The sequence below is a fragment of the Perca flavescens genome, chromosome 2 (genome assembly GCF_004354835.1).
Source record: "Perca flavescens isolate YP-PL-M2 chromosome 2, PFLA_1.0, whole genome shotgun sequence".
NCBI classification, from domain to species: domain Eukaryota; kingdom Metazoa; phylum Chordata; class Actinopteri; order Perciformes; family Percidae; genus Perca; species Perca flavescens.
The window spans coordinates 21,806,304-21,830,941 of record NC_041332.1 but is presented as its reverse complement, the minus strand read 5'-3'; the positions used below and the strand labels follow the sequence as shown (position 1 = coordinate 21,830,941).

The window sequence follows — 24,638 nt, the reverse complement described above, 5'->3', positions numbered from 1 at the left end:
TACGAGTGTTAGTGACCAGAGGCGACATGGCAGAGGCATCAGCATCATGTCATGGGTTCTTTGTGTGTCCAGAGTGAAATATACTGTTGAAAGGTGACTGAGATGACTGGAGGTGTTGGTTCATGATTGAACATGGTCGTACTTCATTGTTAAATAGTCTAAATTGCTCAAGAAGTAAATTTTTACATTAACAGAATAGTTTACATTGACTGTATGCCTCCAGAACGCTGACACGGGCAGGAAAGATTGTAGCAGATCCATCTAATATTTATAACAAACTGTTTGAACCTCTCCCCTCTGGCAGGAGGCTGCGGTCCATCAGGACCAAAACCTCAGACCATAAAAACAGTTCCTTCCCCTCTGCAGTCAGCCTCCTCAACAAGGCCCCAAACCCCTACTTACATTGACTTTCCCCTGTGCTTCAGCCTTGATCTTGGGACCACAAGGAGCAACTGGTCAGCTGACCTGAGTAACCTTGGGGGGACTTATGGTTGCAATAGGTTGGAGAGATAGGTTGAAGCTAGCCCATTAAGTGCTTTGCACATAAACAATAGTATCTTGAAATCAATTCTGAAACGTACAGGGAGCCAGTAAAGGGAGGCCATACGGGGGAGATATGCTCTCGTCTGCGTGTTCCTGTCAAAAGACGAGCTGCAGCGTTCTGGACCAATTGCAAGCGTGAGAGAGAAGCCTGGTTTACATAAACATAAAGGGCATTACAGTAGTCAAGCCTCATTGAAATAAAAGCATGTATAACCCTTTCAAAAAAAAGATATCTGCTTGTCTAATTTAAAATCACTATCCATTATCACCCCGAAATTTTTTCACAGTAGACCTCATATATGGTCCCAAGGAACACAGGTTCATATGAATGGAATAACAGTCACCACTTAGTTCAAATCAGTTTTGCTTTCATTAAAGCTTAAGAAATGTAATACCATCTAATGTCCTTGAGACATTTCAACAGTGGCTTTAAGGAGTTTGCATCTTTCCGTTTCAAAGGCAGGTAGATTTGAGTGTCGTCAGCGTACAGGTGAAATAAAATGCATACTTTTGAGGATTGACCCTAGGGGAGCATATAAATGGAAAAGAGGACTGGCCCAACAATAGAACCCTGAGGAACTCCACAAAGGAGAGGTGCTGAGGAGGATGCAGAAAAAGCCGCTAAGAGATCTAAAAGCATAAGAATGGCAGAATCCCCAGAGTCTGTGGCTAATAAGAGATCATTAAAAACCCTTAAAAGTGCAGACTCAATGCTGTGAAGGGCTTTAAGACCAGACTGGAACACCTCCAAAATGTGATGTGTGTCTAGAAAACAGCTTTTTCTAAAATGTTTGCAGAAACAGGAGTTAGAAATATACTCAGCAAAAAAAGAAATGTCCTCTCACTTTCAACTGCTTTTATTTTCAGCCAACTTAACATGCATAAAACTTTGTATGAACTACTAAGAAATAAACTGTAACAATGTTACACAGACATGTGAGGAACCACATGTGGGAAAAATGTGTCCCTGAACAAAGGATGGTCAAAATCAAAAGTCACAGTCAGTATCTGGTGTGGCCACCAGCTGCATTAAGTACTGCAGTGCATCTCCTCCTCATGGACTGCACCAGGTTTGCCAGTTCTTGTTGTGAGATGTTACCCCACTCTTCCACCAAGGCACCTGCAAGTTCCTGGACATTTCTGGGGGGCATGGTTCTCGCCCTTACCCTCCGATCCAATAGGTCCCAGACGTGCTCAATGGGATTGAGATCCGGGCTCTTTGCTGGCCATGGCAACAACAACACAAATTTTCCTGTCTTGCAGGAAATCGCGCACAGAACGAGCGGTATGGCTGGTGGCATTATCATGCTGGAGGGTCATGTCAGGATGAGCCTGCAGGAAGGGTACAACATGAGGGAGGAGGATGTCTTCCCTGTAACTTTTGATTTTGAGCATCCTTTGTTCAGGGACAAATTTTTCCATTTCTGTTAGTCACATGTCTGTGAAACATTGTTGGCAAGTTGGCTGAAAATAAAAGCAGTTGAAAGTGAGAGGACGTTTCTTTTTTTGCTGAGTTATATATGCTTGAATGTTGCCAGTACAACACCGGAAGCAAGACTGCTGTTTAAAATCATTTGAATGTTCAGTCCAATAGTCAAAAATCTCTTTAAAAAGGCATTGTGGGACAACATCCGTAGGACAGCCTAAGGTTTCATATTTCTGTGTCACTAAAAGACACAGATACTATATACAGTAGTTTTTGCATTCTGCACTCAGCCCATTCAGCCTCCTTTTTTTCTTATGATAAACAGCTATTTTGTATATATTTGTTTCTGTTTCTGTATTTATTAGAAATTAGCATGATTAGAAATACACCTGATAAAATCTCTAAAGTTTACCTATTTAAACAATTTATAATGTGTAAATATTAGAGGTCGGCCGTCAGGGCCAGCAGGCCTTCTCTTCTGGACTATATAAATATATTTTCATATACATATATGTTTTCATTAATGCTATATGTATTTTACAAAGTTCTTTCCCATTAGTCTATTAACATTATTTCATTGCTACTCTCTCCCTCAGTTGCGCTAGTACCAGTGCAGCTCACATAAATTAGAGCTTTAATCTAATATCTACCCCTGTGCTGTCTCCGGGTGAAATACCTACAGTGGTAGGCCTTCAGAAGTTCAAGTGAATCCTTCAGCTGTTGAAGCAAATGGGGATAATGTTGTTAACTGTCATTTTCTTTAACCATTAAGATTCCAAGTTTGCCATATTGGGTGTATTCTTTGACACGCCGGAGCCTTCTAGCTTGCCTGGCATTTTTCATGTGGCACTATCTGAGAGGCAGTCAGCCAACCCATAATGTAGCATTGGTTCAAGTTCAAGTTCTAAGATTTATTTAGACTTTCTTTCATGAAGTTTCAATTTTTAGACGTAGTGCTTCAGATTTTTTTGTTTAGACTTTTACTTAGCTCTGTTGTTTTTACGCACAATGGCTGAAAGAGGAGAAGAAACAGATTTGGTGGCGGATTTACTGGCAAAGCCTTTTTTGAGAAGGACCTTTTATTGGATCTGAAATGCACCAATGTACTGTATAAGCATGTCACTGAACTCAAAGAAAACAGAATGAACTTTGTCTTGAAATGATGAGCAGCTCTGGTAAGTTTAATGGATTTTTTAGTAACTTTACCAGCTATTGATTATTGCTTGCTTGAGATCATTGCTGCTGGTGTAAATGATGTTCAGATGCAGTGGCCTGGCTGTGCCTTTGAGTGTGTGTGGTGGCATGTGCTTTTATGCCCAGCAGCTTGGCTACAATCTGTGGGGAAGCCTGTTGAATCCTGATTGTTATTTATTTGTGTTTTACGTCACTTTTGCTTGCTTGGTGGTTGTACTGTATGAGTAAATGTGAGTTGTTGTGAGCTTGTCCTTGTTTCTTTGGTAATGACATTGATTTGGGCTATATGTGATATATATTTGTGATGCCGCATCCTGTCATACTGTAGTGGTACATCCTTGATTGTTAGTCATCATGTACTCATGTCTCTGCAATAAGTGTATTGTAACTCTCAGGTTTTGAGCCTTGTGTTAAATCACTTTATTCCACTCGATAAAGGTTACGGTCACTGCTCATTATTTAATGCACTGACAGTATTATCAATATTCTAATCCAGCTCCCCTTTAAGTCCATCATCTTTGCTGTTTACTTACTCTGCAGTTTTGATACAGAATGTGATTAAAATCTAGGTGAAATCAAGGACACTGCACACGTCACAGCATGATTAGTGAGGACTACAGTACACGCTTTTTAATCAATTATTTCACTTCATTTGTCTTGAACTTTAAATTAAAATTAAAGGCTAAAGTTTCTCTTCAGTGATTGTTTACATGTGCCCCCCAGAACATCTTACACTTGCATGCACTTCTACACTCTGTATATGTTTCATGTTCGTCTGCATTCATACACATGCACACATACACAATCAGTCATGCACATTAGTCATACAGGAGGCTGAGCACTCCTCGAGTTAGACGCGCTAAGTCCACTCTAGATCAAAGCCCATCTCCCCCTTCCTCTACTTTTTTACCCACATGACAGAAATGGTAGGTTACCAACTTTTCACTGTAATGAGGTAATAACATCACAGTGTCAAGTGAGGGTGGAGGGATTGGCAGTGGTTGAAACGAGGGGGAAAGGATACTATGTGTGCACTTAGGCTGAAACCTGATGTTTTACCTACACTGACAGTAAATACACTCTGCTCTGTTCGAGAAGGTAATGAAGGTATTCTCACGCATGAACGACAGCTAATGCACCATTCAACTTTAACCTCACACTTCAACCATTGTTTGAGCATTTCAGCTTCAACGTGCTTTTAAATTAATTGCAAAGATGAGTGCTACATGTAATTTATACTGACATTATTAATCCATCTGTGGATCCAGTCATTTTCTATAACCAAGTTAACAATCCTTCTGTTCACCATACAGACACCTTTTCCCATCTTTAAAGGATGAAGCTGGTTGTAATCTTTATTAGGGATGGGGATTGTTAATTTTTATTGATATTTATATCATTTTTGAAATATTTTTTCTGGTTTGCGCACGTATCTATTTTCAGACATAACTTTACACGATCCACTAGTCTCGATAGCAGTATTGATAAGCTTGGACCGTATAGATTTTTGTGTTTTGAGAAATTTGGAACCGGGTTCTTAATAGAACCGGGTCTCGAGACCCATCCCTTCTGTTTATTCTTCTTATTGTCAAGAAATCCCTTTAAAAGACCAAAACCAACAATGAGTTGATCTGAACAAGTATTGTGTAGCCAAAGCCTGAAATAGCTTATTCCTCTGTGCCACAGACCTCAAAAGACTATTAAAATACATCAATGAGCCACACTGTTGAACTGGGTGACAAGCTCCTTCGTTATGATGAACATGGACACTGTATCTTATTTTGAGTCAATCCCACATACCATGATGTTGCTGTAAATACTCCGTAGAGCAGCATGTGTATTAATCCACGGTTGAGAATAGTCCCAAGAGTTGTGCTATTTATTCCTGTTTGATTAACGTTTGCTAAAAACTACAGCGCCCAATTGTTTTGGGAAATTACTGAGCCTTTAAAAAAAACAACTAAACTAGATATTTATATTTATTTAAAGATTTGCATCCTCAGTGGGAACAAATTAGCTTTAGGATGGGTGCCACAGACAAGGTAGGTAAGAATAGACAAGTGGACTAGGTGGTTTTGGTCTTTTTATGCGATTTGTTGAAAGTATGACAAATATAAAATAATGCAAGCCTCTCAGGACTAACATTTTTTATAAAAAAATTCAACAGCAACATCTCTTGAAAAATGTCCTGGTTACTGTGAAAAGTTATGGACTATTTCTTCTGCACAAGGCAATAGCCACAATTGAGGACATTAAGGTCATTTCCTGATAATCTATTTATTCATTTATTAATTTTGTGTGATTTTGTAGAGGTGACTTTACATTTTACAATTGAAAACTAACTCATGGTGTTTTTTTGTTTTTTTTTTATAAAGATTTTTTGGGGGGGCTTTTCCCCTTAATTGAAAGTGGATAAATATGAAAGGGGGAGAGAGATGGGGGATGACACGCAGCAAAGGGCAGCAGGTCGGATTCAAACCCTGCGCCGCTGCAGGACTCAGACAACATGGGGCCAACGCTAGAGACCGCCCCATGGTGGTTATTTTCTAAGCGTTTTTCTAGTATTCTTAGATTGAATACGTTTAACTTTAAAGACTTTAAGCATTTAATTATGCATTTAGCATTTCTCCACCAGTATTGCATTCCTGGCAGTGAGGATGACAAACTGTATAATTGAACATTTGGTTGACTGAATAAATAAAATGTAAAACATCCAAGTTATTTTGATAAAAGTTGAGACCTTTTTGGTTTCTGATCATTATTGTCTGAGGGAGGTTTTGTGCGTGTTGGGCCGATTCGTGACCTCAGTATTTCTAAAATCTTGGCTTCTTCTCTAAAAAGTACTTTCAATGAAAACTACTCTGTTCTGTGGATTATCCAGGCTAACCAGGACATCGTTTTTGGAAAGAACCTTTATTGATGAATTACATTAATGCAATTCTCCAATGCTTTCTATCTCCCTTGTATTTGGATGGCAGCAGAAATCTCAGAGACAAATATCTTATATTGGACAGATATTAGACAACTAGAGGCAACTGATAAATACAATTTTTGTTATTTGGGTGAACTGAATTTCCTCAGCTTGACTTCATACTTTTTCTCTCCTCCTTTTCCATCACTGAGTTACTCTGTTGTTCTGGATTTCACTTTTTTCCATTTCCTCTCGCTTACTTACTCACGCAGTATCTATTTCTCATTCAACCCCCTAAACTCCCTCTTTGTCTTGTTATCACTCTCTCCTGATTCTTTCTAAAAAAGTAGGCTCAGACAGGTGTAATCACTTGTGAGACCAAACTTGCCATTCAGAGGGATCGTGAGGGCACTACTTACTTCATTTTCTCCTTCTCAGATTACAGCTAATCATCATCTCATTCTACTTTCTCTTTCATATCCATATCACCCCTATTCGGTTTCTGTCCTTTATTCACATGGCATTAGTGTCAGGCTTTTTCTTCCTCTCTCTTTCTCCTGACCCCCACCCTTGCCCAATATCTTTTTCCTCTTTGCCCTCTGTTTTTACATAATGTCCTGCAGCTCCATTAGTTCATATCACAAAGGTGTGAAGTGTACTGCAGGGCAAAGTCTGTGCGTGTGTCATTACCGGAGCTGCCCGTTTCCTTTCCTGCTTGCTTTCTTGCCTGTCGTTTCACATCATTCACTATGAGCCCAAGAAAGAGGTTTGTCACCTAATTTTCAAGCTCTGTTTTTGTGTCTTCTTGCTATAAGTTGCAAGTTACTGTCTGTGAGGTGGGATACATTTTGTAATTTGTGCTGTCAGGTTTGATTAGGCAGTGTTGAAAATGACTGGAGGGACTGCAGGATAAACGGGTATGAGCGTGTCGCTCTAGTTGTTATATAAATAGAACTTTCAAAAAATGAATAAGATCAAAAGCTAGACACAGATGTGTTGAAGATGCATTTTACAATTCAAAACCTTTTGGTGTATTTAAGATTATGTCTGAGATCTAACTTTGTTAACTTGCTGTTCACTAAGCCCCTCCTTAGTTACTGTTGCTACCCTGTCAGACTTTACATTCTAGCGTATGCAGTTTGCAATAATGGCAGCAGATTTCACAGTCAAAATGCTTAGTAATTTTTTTTAATAATGGGTCCTTGATTTGAGACAGTGGTAGACAAAAGCAGCTTTTGCTTTTTTAATTAAGCTAACATTAGCTCCATAACAAGACTAAAAATGTTATCTTTGGCTTTTTGATGTTTCAAGCAGACTCATTTTAGGAAGATTTTAAGAATCTTTTAAAAAGGTCTCAAACATGCACTTGATGGATACATACATAATATTATGCTTAAAGACGGTGTAAAGAGGGTAAAGCTGCATGTTCCAGTATTTAACATCCAAGTCGAGTCTCAAGTAATTTCTAGTCAAATTGCAAGTCATCAAAATAATGACTAGAGTCCACTTGAGTTCTAGTCACAGTGATTCGAGTCCACATCTGTGAAAAAATTTAAATATAAATTTCAATACGGTGCAAATCCAAATATGTACAATGCCAAAAAACATATAAACCTGACCAATACAAACAATTACCTGAAGTTCCAACAACGGCAGCTGCAAGTGAACGCACCGTCTGTGTTGTTTAATTCCGACCATATAAACATACTGTATATCTATGAATTGCGACAACGGCAGCTGCTGCGCTGCAGAGCAGACTGTTACATCCCGCTGTTGAAGTCCTCCACAGTGAAATACAGTCACACTTTACACTGTTTAACGTTAGCTGTCAGCATTTTAACCGTGATTAATCCAGCTGCTAGCTAAAGGTAGGCTAACGTTACATGCTGTCAGGTGTAGTGTAAAGTCAGGCACCGGAATGAGGCACCGAAACTTTAGTTCTTATTCGTTCTCGTTACTACCGTTTACGTCGGCACCGGTTCCCTATTGGCACCGAGTTTCGGTACCCAACCCTACTTAGCAGTCTGGAATAAATGTCTGAAGGGACCTCTTTTTTTTAACGATTATTTTTTTGGGCATTTTAGGCCTTTAATTCCACAGGACAGATGAAGTCATGAAAGGGGAGAGAGAAGGGGAATGACATGCATCAAAGGGCTGCAAGTCAGAGTTGAACCTGCGGCTGCTGCGTCGAGGCGTAAACCTCTATATATGTGCACCTGCTCTAACAACTGAGCTAACCCGGCCACTGAAGGGACCTTTTTGACCTTGTGTTAAAGATATGTGGTTATGTTCGCTATCTGTCAATGTTTTATTTCATCAACAAAGCATCTAGGCCTGTATCTCCTACATAATTGGTTGGGTATTTTGATTGCTTTGTACCCATTTTTTGCTTGATGCTTTGTTGCCTTTATTATACCAAGACAACAAGGTGCAGGTAAATTACCCAAAGAGTTGTGTCATGAGCATTTAAATCATAACAATGAAAAGAGTCTCATATTCCACTGATGTACTTTCAAATATCATTTTTATTCAGTGGCAGGTCACAACCTAATACTATAGTATAGTATTTTTTGTCAGTTTAGTCTTTGTTTCTTTAACATCACTAATCACACTTCCACTCCTGTATTTTCCCACTTTTTCGCCCTGAGTCACATCAAACACCACTTTGGTGTTTGAGCGTCAACACAGGAATCTCAAAATAGTCTAGGTATACCGGCACTGAATCTGCAACAGTTAGTTGTGTGAATAACCCTCCTAAAATAGGCTGGTAGAGGAGTGAATCACTCGGGAGGCTTTATTCAACCCTTGTGCAGATATGGCACCAGAGAGCTAGCTTAGTAACACAAACCTCGGTGTCTCATTCCCACTCCCTGAGGTATTGTAGTGCTGCCTATAACACGTGAGTACAACCTCCAGTTGAGATGGTGACTCCACACTCTCAGTGAACTCACTGGGGGCCCAGTGGATGACGGAAATACACAGTATGTTAATGCACACACTCATCCTTGTAAATAAAACCACAAAGCTTTCTATTTTTTCACAGATTGATCCCCACAGTGCTGACGTCTCTCTCTCTCTCAGTGTCATATTTAAATGAAACATGTCTGCCAGCGGAGCTTTAGGGGCGGCTGCATGATTTAAACCCATTAAGAAAGGTAGTAATGGGTGGGTTCGATTTTGCTCAGATTATCACGGACACTTCCGTGGATGCGTAGCCTGCCTCTGCGGCTGCAGATGCTACGTCAGTGCGCAGTACTGTATGAGAGCTGAGGGGAGCGAGCCTAAAGCAGGAGGGCTGAAAGGATTTGGCAACTCATCTCCATGTCATGCCAATGAAAGCCTGTCTCCAATTAGATTTGCAGAGGAAGAGCGACATATCGGCCCACTGCTCAACAAGCCCTGGTGGGAGAGGATTGGAGGGAAGAGAGACCGAATGAGAGAGAGAGAGAGGCAGACAAAGGGGGCTGATAAAGGGGGGGGGGCTGTTAAGGCTGAGAGATAGAGAGGAGTCTCACTTGAGAAAACAGGCGAACCCTCAGAACTCACAGGGACAGTGGTTGACAAACACACACATAAAAACACACAAGAGTGGCAGCATATACATTGTTCCCTCCAACACTCAGCTTTTTTCACTTCATCACACTCTTCTTTCTCCACCTTTCATCTACCTTCCTTCCTCTTTCTCTCCTGCTCACAGTCTACAGCCACTGCTGCTGTGAGTCCTCATCAGTTTGAGCCCAACGTGCTGCATCATCATATTTCTAATCAAACACACAGTTTGTTAATTAATCTCATATTCCGCTGTTTAATTATCAATGATCCTGTTTCGACGTCTCTCTCCTGGCTTCATTCAGTAGACTTAATTTTAAACATCCCATAATGTTCTGATTGAATTACTCTTGCTAGTTTTGACGAGGAAATTATTTCAGACGCGCTAAAAATATGATTCACTCCCACAGCAGCCAGTGGAGCGACGATGATGCCAGCTGCAGCGCTTTCTATACAGGATGATCGTCTGGATACAAGGCTGCTTTTGAAAATATTAAATATGGTGAGCAACAACAAAAACATAATAGAAAGAAGATTTATTAAATAACAATCATTGACGATTGTTTTTAAATAGTATTATTTGTGGTAAATATAATAGCAATAATACATAGGCCAGGACGATAGGATGTCATTTACTAATTAAGTGATGTGTGTGTTAACATCCTAGATTAATTTAACCCAACCAAGCAATAAATATAATTGTAGGTGATGTTCTTGGTCTTTCATTAGTGCAGCCTGGATCTTTTTGAAATATTAGGGTCAAGATACAGAAGTAGCATTTAGATGTGAGTAAAGAAGGAAAATCTGTAAATAATTGATTAATTAATATTTGTTTCAGTGATAAATCAACATTGCCAGTAAAGGTGACCTTAACATACAGAGCAGCAATGTATTCAAGCAGAAAAATCTTTGTTGCATTTACAATATCTGTGTGCTTTTACCTCCAAACTGTTTGGGTACATTTACAGAAGAATCAGAAACCGCTTGGCAGCAACCCCATGTGAGAACACAATAGTCCAACCAAACAACCTAGGACACAAACTGCACCTTGGTATGATTTAACAGAAGCCACCCAACACAGAGATTGCTAGGACTGGCTAAATCAGACACACATGCAAACAAGAAAAAAATCCAAAAGCAAATGGGAAGGAAAGGAATATATTCATACAAAATGTATAATTTAAAATTTACAAATATGATCAAACACAGTCAGAGCGCACAGTCAGAGTGCACGCACGCGCGCACACACACACACACACACACACACACACACACACAAACACACACACACAAAGCGAGTACTCAATGTCTGGGTCTGAGTCCTCAATATCTGGGTCTGATTCTAAAAGTAAGCGTGGGACGATTTGGCCTAATTTATTATTGAAAAATGTAAAACATTATTTCTAGTGCCCTGCCTTTTCCACTTTGTCATTTCAGTAAGGTACTGTAAAACCTTTATTTACAATAATGGCCTGGAAAGCGTACCAAGACCTATACATATAATTATATGTTGATTCTCTGAGTAGTGACTGGAGGGCAGCTTTCTCACCTCCTCCCAACCTGGTGAGTAAAGCTCACAAATCAAATCGTTGTAATAGATGTCCTAGCTACTTATAGTAAGCTCACTACAACAGTTCCCTGCAGAAAGCTGTTTAAAAACAGCATATTTCTGCCTAATGGTGCCAACTGCCTTAAAAAATATTTGCACATTTAGTTATATGACCATGTCTTAGTGGGATAATGTAAAGACAAAACATGTTTAGGTTGTTAGTTTGGTGTTAGCCAATTGGTCGGAGGTTCATATTACCCCACAATGATATTGACCGTCTTGAGTGAGAGTGACTCTCCTCACCTTTCAACCAGCACTTGTGTCTGCTCAAATTAATGGCTGGATTTCCATTAAATGTACTGTAGATGCTTATTGTCATCCCCAGTTTAAATTATGTAGTGACCCTCTGATCTTTCCTCTCAAACCACCATCAGGACAAAGTCTATGCTTGGAAATGAGAAATGGCAGTAGCTCAGTCCGTGGGGAGTTGGGAACTGGAGTGTCACTGGTTCAAGTCCCAGTACGGACCAAAGTACAGTGTGGATTGGTAACTGGAGAGATGCCAGTTCACCTCCTGGGCAGTGCCAGGTGCTCTTGAGCAAGGCACCGTACCCGCTCATGGTGCTGGTCCAGCACTGGCAGCCCACTCACGCTGACATCTCTCCATTTGTGCATGAATAGGTCCTGAGCATGTGTGTATTTCAGTGATTTAAAAAAAGTGTGTAAATTGTAATTTCCCCACTGGGGATCAATGTGAACAGTATATATATATATATATGTGTATAAAAAGTTAATATCTAATAGGAAAACTGCACTTAAATTTACTAAGAATATTCATGTGTCCTGGTGGATGAACCCTTTCCATTTTTGACCCTTTCCTATACTGTAGGTCCACCCTCAGCGCAAAATGTCAATGTCTATGTATAATAGGCAGATAGCATGACATTTGCAGAGCATAGATAAACCAGTTTTAATCTCCTCTATCACTAATGGGAGGGTGAACTTCACGTTTTTAGCTCCACTGGTTATTATAATAGAGATGCACCGATTACAATTTTCTAGGCTGATTCCGAGTTCCGATATTTCATTGAGTTTGACCTGCCAATACCAATTTTAGCCGATTCCGATTTCCTTTTTTTTCTAACCACTTTACAGCACACACACACAAATATTTATTATCTGTCTTTTCTTTAATAGAACATTTTACATAGAACATTTTTTGAACAGATAATCAATTGCCATAAAATAGAACTATATAAATTACTCCTGGTGTGAAAAATTCCCACACATCTAAAGTGCAATGTTATGGAAGAACCATTTCCTTCTTTTCACATCCAATATCCAACTAAAAAATGAAAACAGGGAAAACAGGTAATGGCAATAAAATAAAATAAAATATAAATAAATAAAAATTAAATAAATATAGCCTCTCAGTATAAAGACATTTCTCAAAACACACACACAGGCCTATTGCAATCACTTGTACATCAATTCAAGGGGTGTTTGAACGTCAACAGTAACATTACCTGAAAACAGTGTGTAGTTCCTTTTTTAGCAAGTTTGTGTTATTTGTCATTGTGCATAAATATGAACAACACCGTTGCGGTCAACGGGCTTATCTGCTAACGTCAGCTACCGATGGTTACCTCGGAACAATCCAGCAAATAGACGGTACCCTAGGGTGCCGTTACCTGAAACAGATGATTTAACGTCACCGCTCATTTTACACATAGTTTAGCAACAAAACTAAACATTGAGGGAAGATTACTACGTTTTTAATGTTGGTTTTGAGCGGTATGAACCCCCACTAACCTGGAAAGCGTTTTAAAACAGTAACATTAATACAGCGTGTCGGAGGAATACGGCGTCTCCTGCAGCGGGGAGGCAGAGGGAGCGCAGTGTTCGCTAACATTAGCTTCTTGTCTCATCTGGGGTCTGATAAACAGTCAATGTATCAAATTCAGTGTGCCCAACGCTATTTTCCGATAAACTGTCATATTTCGGGGTTGTTCAGCCTCAGAGAGTCAGACCAGTGAGTGTGGTTTTCATGTTCCAGTGTTCAGCCTCATCTGGGGTCTGATAAACAGTCAATGTATCAAATTCAGAGTCATATTTCACGGGACCCGCGTGAGAGTTGTTCAGCCTCAGAGGGGAGAGAGAGCGGCTGACTGTTCGCCTGAGATCAGTAGAGCAGACGGCTCTGCAGAGCCGTGTATAATTACGACTTTATGACATTTCATAAACATCTGGTGGTGCGCCGCTATCCCACGCATATAGCGGAAACCCTGCATGTGCACGTGTGATGCTGATGTTGCGCAATGTTAATCATGCAGCGCCCGAGTGCATTTGACCGGAATAAAATCGACATATGTCAGACTGACCGGCCGGTCGGTGGTCATGGCCGATCATGTGAAAATCGGCCAATTCCGGTCACCAGCCGGTCAATCGGTGCATCTCTATATAATAACAATACTTTTAATATGTTGTTCAACACACTCTCTTGTACACCGTACTTGTAAATATTGCAACCTCTAGCAGGTCTTGCCTTGTTTAAATGTAAAATATCACTTTTTAAAATTTGGCTTTTTGACAACACTTAGCAGCAAGGCAGTTTCTGTTACTCACAACCTATGTGACAGCTAGCAGCTAAGCCGCATGTTCACATGCTGTCTAGATGAGTCAACTTTATCCTGATAATCGAGTTGATCTGACACTTAGTAACCATGACATCATCTGCAAATCTCATACCAAGTAGGGAGAAATGGGCTCAGTCACTGGCTGAGGAAATGAACAAGGCAGAGTGCCACATAGCTTGGCCAAGCGAGCAATGTTAGCCCACTGCTGACAGACTCGGAGGAGGCGGCTGCATTCAGTCGTCACTCAGGGAATAAAATTCCCTTCTGTTGCACTTTATCTTAATGTTTTACATTCTTGCTTCAAACTTAAAGTTGTCACTTCAAACGTTAATTATTCAATCAATGCGTTCAATACTTCCATTTATTTTATCCCCAATATGAAATGCAAATATGTCTGGAGGTAGGCTGGTGCACTGAAAGGGACACCTGTGCTGTACATTTGTTTAATAAGATTAATGCAGTCAAATACAATTGAAAAATAACACATGACAAACCGCTCTGGTAGGAGTTTGTCACACACTAACAGGAACACATAACCATCCAACTACCAAAGACTTTTAATGATTTATTTTTAATCTTGTGCAATATTTCAGATATTAAGATTATAGATCATTTTATGATCCATGCATGCATATAAAGCTGCAACTATGTTCACTATCAGTTCATCTGTTGATCATTTTCTCAATTAATCATTGGTGGTTGGGCACCTGGTTAGCTCCCCTGGTAGAGCGGGTGGCCATATATATAGAGGTTTACTCCTCAATGGAGTGGTTGCAGGTTCGACTCCGACCTGCAGCCCTTTGCTGCATGTCGTTCCCCTTCTCTCTCCCATTTCAAGTCTAAACTGCCCTATACAAATAAAGGCCTGAACAAAATGCCCCAAAAATAAATAAAACAATAATCATTGCTTAAAAAATGTCCATCACAATTCACCAGACCCCAATGTCTTCTTCAAATGTCCTGTTTTGTCTGACCAACAGTCGAAAACCCCCAAAACATTAAATTTACTATCAAAGAAGACTAAGAAAATATTTACATTTGAGAAGCTGTAACCAGAGAAGTTTTGGCCTTTTTGCCTAAAAATAGGATCCGTTACTGTAAGCCAGATGTGATAAAGCCAGCACTGTCACAACAGAATTCATTAAACCACCAGAGAGTTTCTATTATCTTCTCTAACAGACTCCATCATGTCTTCAATTCTGCACTGCTAGTTACTGAAATGTAATCATCAACTGAATGTCTAATCAGAACAAATGAATCTCTTTGTCTCACAAACACATTCACTTACACACACACACACACACACACACACACACACACACACACACACACAGAGAGAGAGAAAACACAAGAAACTAGTGATTGCCTCAAGCTTTCTCCACCACTCCATCGCTATTGCCACTGTGTGCACCACGAGGAAGATACAATTAATTGTCTAAATCAATCTCCCACTGTTACATCTGATGCTCCGGCAGCACTCACATCGTGTCAGTCAAGCCCAAAGCCTTGTCCTAACACAGAGTGGCAGAGAGGAAGACGGAGAACAGCAGATTAAATGAAGTTCGCAGAGCAACTGTTAAGTTACAGATGTGAAACTGTTCAAAGTAATGAAAATAGCAGAAGAGAGAGGTAAGAATATAAACCTATTAAAAAACTACTACACCAGAGGCCTGTAGCCTACTACGAATCAAGATCAACATGACCTGGATTCACCTAACCTAACCACCGCGGTCCCGCATAACCTCTGTCACGACGGTGGTTAACAACTAGTTCAATCAACCCAGGGTTTCCCAATCCAGCGGCGTGCGCGTTCACATAAAAGAGGCGACGTTTGCACAGCACGACCAATCGCAAACATCTACTAGAGCCGCATGTTTTACATAAGAACATCAAACTATAATTCTACGTAAATATGAAAAACACAGACTCGGTTTTACAGGCAAAACGCAGGAAGGAAAGCTGGCAAAAAAAAAGCTGACGCTGTTATGCGTAAATCACAACACTTATCAATATCACTTCCCCACCAGTCAGGCACAAGCTCTGACCATAATTACACTTTTGCTTTCCATAAACTGTCGTTGCTTTAGCCTATTATACCTGCAACCCTGGCAGTGGTAAGCGATTGTGAGAGAAAATAAAAAAGATAAAAACATAATTCAAACCGATGTGTGGCATTGGAAACACACGGCTCAAGAAGCCAACAGATAGCCTATACGTAATTCCATAAAAATACCCATCAGGGAATATTAACGGGGTTGTCGGTCTCTAAATGTTTTAACTTTTCTGAGCGCACCACCGGATCTTCTAAGAACGGTGACGCCGTTATCAATCGAATATTGATTGGTCAGTAGGCGGGGCTTTTAAACTGGTTGATCTCTAATCTCCAACATAACCTGCTCCCGAGCAGGTTAGGTGTTCAGCATAAGTTACCATGGCGATATAACCCGGTAACAAGTGATCCACCGTTGTGATACACAAAACGCTGGGTTGAACCCTGAAGTTACCTCGTTAACGCCAAATCTTGCTTCATAGTACAGGCCTAAGGAAACAGCAAGCTAGACGATAAAGGGAGGTGGGGAGTAGAGAGGGAGTCAATTTAGTACCACCTTTGGCCCAGCAAGTTAATGGAAAGCCCCTTTCACGAGGAGTTGATTAAGCTTGCTAGCACAGAAGAGAACACAGGTAATTAATCACTGACACATTGGAGTTTTGCATGCTGATAGGGCCAGATCCCACCAATCCAAACGAGCCAGAGAAGCCCAATTAGACCTGACCCCGGCTAACACATGGCCTGGATAAACAACTGGTGTGCTAATGTGTGTGTGTGTGTGTGTGTGTGTGTGTGTGTGTGTGTGTGTGTGTGTGTGTGTGTGTGTGTGTGTGTGTGCTAATGTGTGTGTGTGTGTGTGTGTGTGTGTGTTTTTGGAGGTATAACCAAGCCTAGATATCGACAATTAGCAGGAAACCGATGGAATGCCTTCTCCAGGTAGGGAATGAGTCCTTACCCCAAGTGAAGGAGTTCAAGTACCTTGGGGTTTTGTTCGCGAGTGAGGGGACAATGGAGCGGGAGATTGGTCGGAGAATCGGCGCAGCGGGTGCGGTATTGCATTCAATCTATCGCACCGTTGTGACGAAAAGAGAGCTGAGCCAGAAGGCAAAGCTCTCGATCTACCGGTCAGTTTTCGTTCCTACCCTCACCTATGGTCATGAAGGCTGGGTCATGACCGAAAGAACGAGATCCAGGGTACAAGCGGCCGAAATGGGTTTCCTCAGGAGGGTGGCTGGCGTCTCCCTTAGAGATAGGGTGAGAAGCTCAGTCATCCGTGAGGAGCTCGGAGTAGAGCCGCTGCTCCTTTGCGTCGAAAGGAGCCAGTTGAGGTGGTTCGGGCATCTGGTAAGGATGCCCCCTGGGCGCCTCCCTAGGGAGGTGTTCCAGGCACGTCCAGCTGGGAGGAGGCCTCGGGGAAGACCCAGGACTAGGTGGAGGGATTATATCTCCAACCTGGCCTGGGAACGCCTCGATCCCCAGTCGGAGCTGGTTAATGTTGCTCGGGAAAGGGAAGTTTGGGGTCCCCTGCTGGAGCTGCTCCCCCCGCGACCCGACACCGGATAAGCGGACGAAGATGGATGGATGGAGTTACTCCCACATAGTTAGCTAGCTAGTCTGTATGACACACACACACACACACACACACACACCTTGCCCTGTAACTGTATGTACTGTTAATTACCTGTATATAATAAACTTGTGCACTTTGATCATCTGAGAAGGATAAGTGCTCTGCTTTTGCATGCCGCCAGTGTTACACTGCATTCTTTGACCCATCAGTTTCAGTGACCTGTAACAGTGCAACAATGATTTTGCCTTCAGGTAACCTTAACTGCATAGTGCACACAGAAAAATCAGGGTTCTATTTAGTTGATATTTGCTGAATGATAGTTGAATTAATATAATTTCCACGGTGTTGTTTTAACTCTAGCTTCTGCAGCTTGACCAGCTGTAGCACAGCCCTGCAGTGAGGAGCAAACACAATGAGTCAGGAGGACAGGGTTAATAAATGTCACAGAGCAATGACATAATATGAGATGAAACCTCCTTTCAGCACAGAATCTCTGTGGTTTAAGTATGATAATGATGATAGGTGGATTCAAACCTGCATTTGGATTAAATATAATGCTATCAAACCTCATACCTATTTGTAATAAGCAGTGCCTACCATACATTCTAAAAATTAAAATAAAAAGTACTTAAATTACATCTAATAGCTCACATGATAAATTTCCGCAACATAATGATGTCTGTTACAAGGCTAAGTTTACCTGGGCTCAGAAACACAAAGGAACACAGCTACTAAAGGCTAGCCGGTAAAATGAATGCCTCCGTCTCCTTTTTCCCTGCGTGTTGCGTTTAACGTGAGAACGAGACTTAACTTGCCTGGATGAATGCATGAATATGCAGCGTCTATCCCAGTTCATGTGAATGCAAATGTAAAATCTCAAGCCAAAAGGAATACTTGGAATTGATGGTGATAGTAAATATTCATGATAAAGGACAAGTTTGTGACGGGCAACACAGATTTTGATAATGAACAACTAAACATGTTACACACTGGACCTTTAAAGCTACATTGTGTAAGAATTACTCCCATCTAGCGTTGAGATCATATATCGCAATCAACTCTCTCTCTCCCCGCAGTTTTGCAGCTACGGTAGCCTTCACACTTCAAAAAGCTAAGGTGTACAAAAGGCCGTCTATCAGCTGTCGTTACGGTACAGATCCACTTTTGCGACACGACTGTCGCGTGGTGTCGCGACGCCTCCCCTCATCTGTACGTTCCTCAATTACAGCTATGGGCGGGTCCAGCGGGGAATGTTGTGTCTTCCCGGTCGAATTTTGAAATTTGGAGGGAGAAGTAATCAGAGGAGACCTCTGTGCTCTACTTCTACTGGATAGTCGCGTCGCGTTCAACGGATACATTTGCATAAAGCTGGGCATCGGCCAGCTTTTTGACGCCTTCATTTTCTCAAATGTAGCGCTGCCTTCCCGGAATGCTTTGTGTGCGGCGTTGAAGTCGCTTGCGTCACCCATAGGAATAGAGTGGAGCGCGACGCGACAGAAGCGTTGCACGGACAAGTGGATCTGTACCGTTAGAGATCATGCGTTCTCTTAATACATCCATGAGTTCATGTAAGAGAGTGGCGCGGACCCCACCAGGAGGCACGCGCGCCACCCGACGGAAAGGAGAGAGAAAGAAAAGGAGACTGCAGCGGTCCAGAGGATAATTAACTAGTTGGGATTGGGTGTGTGCCTCCAAAGCAGCCCCAATGTTCACTCTTTTTCCGGTCTCTTGCTCTTTTCAATATCAGTTTCTTTTTCTGGGCGAAGAAGAAGACTCCTGTTCCTGAAATTTGGATTTTGAATACGTGTGGTCCTCCATGTTTCCTTCTTCAAACTTGCCGGGGCCGGGAAGCGACGATACCCATTAGCAGCAGCTGTGAGTCGAAAACGCGAAAGGCGGAGCAGTATAGCCTGTATGTCCCTTACCGGCTAACATATTTCAAGATGGCGCATCATTATGGAGCGTCTACCCCAGTTCATGCAAGCGCAAATGTAAAATTCCAAGCTAATAGGAATACTTGAAATTGATGGTGGTGGTCAATATTCACGAAAAAGGACAAGTTTGTGAAGCGCAATACAGATTTTGATAATGAACAACTACAAACGTTACACATTGGGGCTTTAAACATAAAAACATTACCGAAATTGCTATCGCTAAACTCACCACACTCCATGTAAATAAACAGTAATTTTAGCATCGTAAAATACACTATATTCAGAGTCGACAGACACAAAATAAAACCATAAAAAGCCACCTTGGTTTGTCTTTCTACTTTTCGTCTTCTACCACTCTGGTTTGGTCAAAATTAACACATACTTTGCCTCTATTGAATTTGCGGTGCATTAATGTGTGCTGTGTGAACATTGTTGAAAATGTGAAGAAAGAAAAATAGGATTATGTATCAGCTCGGGCAGTAAAAGTGAATTATGGATAAATGCTCTTCACTGTGTACTGCAGGACAGGACTACAGGAGCTTCATGTCTGCCTTTAACCGTGTCAAAATGCATGTTTGCCCTCTCTCCTCCCTCTTGCGTCTACAGTATCTTCCCAAATCCATACACCCTGCCTTTTCAATTCTGCTTCTCTCTCTAACAAGCACACGGGGTGAGAGTGCAGGCTGGAGTCAAGCGCAGCGTGGAATGAGAGACATGTAGTTCAAAACCTTGTCATGACGTGCTTTTCTTCTGCAAGTCTTGACTCTGTTTCCTTTTCTGTCTCCTCAGCCCCTCCACTTCCCTTGAAGCATTACTCTCATTCGCCCTCTTTTAGACATTCATCAGCACCTGGGGAATGAGTGTGATTTTCTCCACATTTTCAATTGTACACTCCATTCTCTTCTGGTTCTATCTGTTTTGCACTTTTTTTACCCTCTTTATCTCTGTATGCATGTATCTCTCTCTCTCTCTCTCCTTTATCGTGCATGCTGTTAAATCAGATAGGCTGGATAAGTGTGGCAGCATGGTTACACAGATACCAAAGGCATCAGAGAGCAAAAATCAATCACTTCTCCCCTTCCCTTTCATCAGCTATCTCTCTCCCTCTCTGTCTTTGCAGCCCTCTCTTTCCTTCTTCAATCTTCCCGCTCTTCTCTTCGCAGCATCCTCCTCGTCATTATCTTTTGAATGTCATTCAAAATTTCCTTCCTATTCCAATATGTTGCTTTTGATTAAAAACCAAGTCCTCCCACTCTCTAAAAAAGATGCCCTCCCTCCTTATTTTTTTTTTTTTTTTTTTCTTAGAGAGCACAGATGCCAACCCATCTTCCCTCCATTTCCTCCATTTGTGGTGCATGTCTCCTTCAACAGCACAACCCATTTCTGACTGACAGCAGCTGGCCTGTCAAAGTCGGGAAAGTCAGGAAGAAGACGACTAGGAAGCAGAAAGTGAAGGAGAGACACAGAGAAGGGAGGAGTGAAGGATAGAGAAAGACATTTCTAATTCAAAGAGACATGCAGTGTTTCCGTGGCAACTCGGTTCCCATAGAAACGGTCTTGCTAAAGATGCCATTAGTGTGAAAAAATATCCACTTACACTCTACTGCACTGCATGGACACAAATATAGGAACATATGCATTCTTGCACGTTAAGACTGCATTTGCAGTTACTGATATGAGAGGAGACGCACATGATCGCAGTCCTGCGCAGAGTCTTAATCCGCTGACACACCTGAGGTCAATTATAATAGCTCAATTACAGGCCACTTATGTTGGAAGCTCAATTATAGGTCTGGCCCTTTGGGTAGAAGAAGTGACAAATTGTCTTGCTAATATTATTAACTGTACTTGTAGCTTTAGTGCTGAGGTTTGTTTTGACTTCACTCTTCAAATTACTTCCCTCAAATTAGGCTGCAGGGACTAAATTCTTCATATATTGTCTCATTGACCATGACAGTCTGCAGGCTGGGACCGCCCACTCATCCACCCACACACCACCCACCCACCCACCCACCCACACACACACACACACACACACACACACAATAAATATATATATATATATATATATATATATATATATATATATATATATATATATATATATATATATATATATAACTATCACAAGCTAATAAGAGCTGACAGAAGTGGACTGTATATAAAGTCCTGCTTGCTGTATGTGCACATAGGGGGGCGGGGGGGGTTGGGGGGATGGACTGATGAACTGTATGTGCGAGTCATGTGTGGATGTCCCTCTAATGTCTCTGCTGTTTTGTGGTACATGGCTGAAGATTAAACATAATGAGGTCTCATCACAACAACAAAAAGATATAGAGTTGCGTCGCTGCTTCATCATCAGAACAAAACGTTCCTGGACACCACCACACCCTCCTCTTAGGCATAATAACATACTATGTAGGGCTGCAGCTAACAATCATTTTCATTATCGATTAATCTGCCAATTGTTTTCTTGATTAATCATTTCTATTTTGTCTATAAAATGTCAGAAAATAGTGGAAAATGCCTTTTACAGTTTCTTATAGTCCAAAGAATTGACTAATCGTTGCAACTCTAAAATAAATATGTTGTCTTTTTGTAAGTCAACTAACAACAACCTGTGCTGCTGTGGCGATCAAATCAACACTTTCAATGACTTTTGTGGTAATTTTTGTGTTTTTTTGCATTTATTTTATACAAAAAAAAAAAATTGTTGGACTTTTTTGGTATATCTGGCTGCTGACTCTTCAGGGACAAGAACACAACTGCACAACCGCAATTTATGATTTTTGCTTTTTAAATAAATATTCAGCCTCCACGTCTTCTGAAAAGCAATCTCCCTGTGATGTTTATCACCAACTGTGCTGTTTAAATATTCAGCAGACATGAGCTGCCTCTTTTTTAATTTGCCAACCAATTGCACAGATCTACTTCCTATTTTGTAGTACTTGATGTAAAGGAGGTCTGGCTTTGCAGAGCTACAGTTCAACTCTGGATTGTATGTAAGATGAGAGAAAATGAAAGAATCACCTGCCGTATAATGGCCAACACAATTTCTTTTTTAAACAATGTTTTTATAAATTTTCATTCTAATACAATTTTCAACAACCTGACTGATTGGTTTTGCATAGAAGAAATACATTTCCTCACTTGAAAATATAAAAAAAAAAAACTTTTCCTTGGAATGTCATACATTAGAGGGATTTCTTCAAAGGTCATTAGAATCCCTTCTTTAAAGAGGTCACCTACTTTACTTAGGCCTATTCCTTTCTTTGCCCATTTCTGGAATCCTGCATCTAGCTTGCCTGGTCAATGAAACATTGCCCCACACTGGGCTGTCAATTGTGACAGAGCGTCAAATATGTTCATAAATTATTTTACCTCATACCATACATTAATCATATTAAGAGTTATAGGATGACCAGTATGTGTTCTTAAGTACTTTAGCTTGGCTGAATACAGGTACAAATTAAATGGTACCTTAAAGGTACTCTAAGCGATGTCTGTTTTTTTAGGCTACAACATTTTTCTCACTATCCGCTAGCTGCCTGTCCCCTGAACACACTGTAAAAAAACGCAGTCTCTGTAGACAGCCCAGGCTCCACAAACGGCAACAAAAACAAACTGCGCCAACCTGCACCACGAAACATAACAAACAGTGTTCCAGCCAATAGCCGACAAGAAGGATTTGGGGGTGTGGGTTGGGGGGGGGTTAGTACGCAGAAGGGAGGGGGAAGGGACGGGATGAGGAGGAGGGAGGGGCAAGCTAGCCTCCGTTTTGTTTGACAATACGTCAAACGTCAACAAGAAGTGACGTCACCCAACATCGCTTAGAGCACCTTTAAAAGGAGCCTGACTATAGGTCCATCCAAGACGGATCATCAACAGAAGAAAACTATTACATTATAGTTCTCAATTATGTTGCTAAATAGTACCATTAAAGATTTGGACATTTCAGCCCCCCAGCATCAAATGGAAGATACAGCAGAGATAAGCGGATTCGATTTCGATTTCTTATTCCATATAAAGTGTCCAGAAGGCAAAGCTCTCGATCTACCGGTCAGTTTTCGTTCCTACCCTCACCTATGGTCATGAAGGCTGGGTCATGACCGAAAGAACGAGATCCAGGGTACAAGCGGCCGAAATGGGTTTCCTCAGGAGGGTGGCTGGCGTCTCCCTTAGAGATAGGGTGAGAAGCTCAGTCATCCGTGAGGAGCTCGGAGTAGAGCCGCTGCTCCTTTGCGTCGAAAGGAGCCAGTTGAGGTGGTTCGGGCATCTGGTAAGGATGCCCCCTGGGCGCCTCCCTAGGGAGGTGTTCCAGGCACGTCCAGCTGGGAGGAGGCCTCGGGGAAGACCCAGGACTAGGTGGAGGGATTATATCTCCAACCTGGCCTGGGAACGCCTCGGGATCCCCCAGTCGGAGCTGGTTAATGTTGCTCGGGAAAGGGAAGTTTGGGGTCCCCTGCTGGAGCTGCTCCCCCCGCGACCCGACACCGGATAAGCGGACGAAGATGGATGGATGGAGTTACTCCCACATAGTTAGCTAGCTAGTCTGTATGACACACACACACACACACACACACACACCTTGCCCTGTAACTGTATGTACTGTTAATTACCTGTATATAATAAACTTGTGCACTTTGATCATCTGAGAAGGATAAGTGCTCTGCTTTTGCATGCCGCCAGTGTTACACTGCATTCTTTGACCCATCAGTTTCAGTGACCTGTAACAGTGCAACAATGATTTTGCCTTCAGGTAACCTTAACTGCATAGTGCACACAGAAAAATCAGGGTTCTATTTAGTTGATATTTGCTGAATGATAGTTGAATTAATATAATTTCCACGGTGTTGTTTTAACTCTAGCTTCTGCAGCTTGACCAGCTGTAGCACAGCCCTGCAGTGAGGAGCAAACACAATGAGTCAGGAGGACAGGGTTAATAAATGTCACAGAGCAATGACATAATATGAGATGAAACCTCCTTTCAGCACAGAATCTCTGTGGTTTAAGTATGATAATGATGATAGGTGGATTCAAACCTGCATTTGGATTAAATATAATGCTATCAAACCTCATACCTATTTGTAATAAGCAGTGCCTACCATACATTCTAAAAATTAAAATAAAAAGTACTTAAATTACATCTAATAGCTCACATGATAAATTTCCGCAACATAATGATGTCTGTTACAAGGCTAAGTTTACCTGGGCTCGTAACACAAAGGAACACAGCTACTAAAGGCTAGCCGGTAAAATGAATGCCTCCGTCTCCT

The 24,638-nt window shown here is 41.4% G+C and overlaps 1 protein-coding gene across 1 annotated transcript in view; it reads right to left on the bottom strand.

The window, feature by feature from the left end:
- grin2bb (glutamate receptor, ionotropic, N-methyl D-aspartate 2B, genome duplicate b) overlaps window positions 1-24,638 on the bottom strand; it is a 106,179-nt gene that overhangs the window by 44,396 nt on the left and 37,145 nt on the right. The window lies entirely within an intron of this gene.